This window comes from Nannospalax galili, unplaced genomic scaffold (genome assembly GCF_000622305.1).
Source record: "Nannospalax galili isolate Female #2095 unplaced genomic scaffold, S.galili_v1.0 scaffold1384, whole genome shotgun sequence".
Lineage (NCBI taxonomy): Eukaryota > Metazoa > Chordata > Mammalia > Rodentia > Spalacidae > Nannospalax > Nannospalax galili.
This window is the reverse complement of record NW_008351703.1, coordinates 632,890-634,860: the sequence shown is the minus strand read 5'-3', so window position 1 is coordinate 634,860 and position 1,971 is coordinate 632,890.

Genomic DNA, 1,971 nt, shown 5'->3' with positions numbered 1-1,971 from the left:
TGTGAAGAGTGATTAATTACCTTTAAGTTTGAACTTGGAAATGGGCTCACACTTTTGTCTGTTTATATAATTTTGTAATTTTCCTGCATCAGATATGTTTGTTTTGATCATTAAAAATAAAACTGATGATTCTTAAATTATGCCCTGGACATCCTAGAGAGGTGGGCCTAAAGCCCCCTAAGTGTGACAAACTGTCAAAGCCACATTTGTTGAACATCAGCTACTTATTTGTCAACAAATATTTTTGAGCCCTCACAGGTATTACACTTGATTCTCTCAAGAACTTCTCAAGGCAAGTATTAAGATTTTTTTTTTTTTGCTGTATGATGCCAAAAGCAAGATTTATAAAAGTCAAAAGATTATCAAAATTTGCAGTTAATATTCCACAAAGTTAACTGTCTGGTCATCTTTGTCATGTTGACTCGTAATACTTTTGCTTTATATATAGGATACAGAATACTATCATCCAGTCTAACATTATCCTACAATATCATTCACAGATCACTGCTGTATTCTCTCAATAAACAAATTGTTACTTAAAAATCTGTAAATATATGTGGTAGCCACTAGTCATAAGTATTTGTTAGAGCAATGTGGAGCTCAAAAGTGATATTGATAAGTAGAAACAATTCCATTGTCATAGTTCTTATTGAACTAAGTACGAGATCAATCGGTACCAGGAGAGACACTTTTGTTTACTGTTTATTGCAGGCAGGGCAGTATTGGCATTTGGAATACCAACTGGGTCTATAACCTCAGTTATCAAAAGAAAGAGGCTTTGATCAATTATGACCACTGATGACTGTCTTTGTGAAAAGCATACACAAGCTTATTGTTCCCTGTGAAAAATGAGGCTTTGTGTAATAGGCTTGTATAGTGGTAGGAAAAGGACTTCCAGAGAATCTCTTGCTCCTTCTATCTCCTGAAATCTTACCATCTCTCTTCAGATAGCAATTGGATCTGTTTCTGAACAGTTTCCAGTTTATCCACAAGTGTTCAGGAATTCAACATAATCTCCAAATCCTTTCTATTCCCTACTCCTGATATCACATTCATTGATCTTTGTTCAAAATCAGTAGCTCTCAAAGCACAACACTCTCATCTGTCATCAGATATGTATTGTTTGATGTGAATGGAGGTGAAGATTATGAGTAGGGTACTCCTTAGGAGTTGGGGAAGAAACAGGTAGAATCAGGTAGCTGTGGCAGGCATAAAGACAAGCTTCTGATGTTGGCTAGGGCATGATGCTGAAAATAATGAGAAAACCTTCACAGTTAAGAGTCATTTGGGTTGATTTTACCCCCTACTGAGTGCAGTGTGGACATCCCTAGACACCCAGTGCCTCCTACACGAAGAACCATGAGTAATATGATGGGGAAAAGAAGAATAATGGAAAGGGAGCTCTAAGTAAGAAGAGGAATGGGAGGGTAGGGTAGAAGAGGAGATGGGGAAAGGAATAACTAACACTAGGGATGTTTGAAAGAGCCACATGGAAATTGACTCTTTTATAAGCTCCATATATACATATGGATACACATATGTATATACATATATTCATATAAGAGTTTGGTTGGAGTTATCATACACAAGGGATAATGTTTCTCCCAGAAACCATAAGTTGCTAAATAAAAAACGCAGTGCCAGATATGGAATCTTTGCCCCTGAGATATTGGTCAGGGGTGTCCCAGAGACCCCCAAAATGATACAGGCTATTACCATGGCTCTTGATTACCCATTAGAACTTGATGTAAGACCCTATTGCTGAAGACATCACACACTTTGAATATAGGGCATGGAGAAATCAAGTTGGTACTACTGACCAGGAAGCTTCTTCCCTGTGGACTGCTTTTCACCAGAAGGTGCTATGCAGGTTGCTGGGGTTTAAAAAGTCATCAACAGTCATACTCAATTGTGACCTCTGTGCACTACAATAATGACAGATATGACAAATATGCCCATAAGTGCATGAAT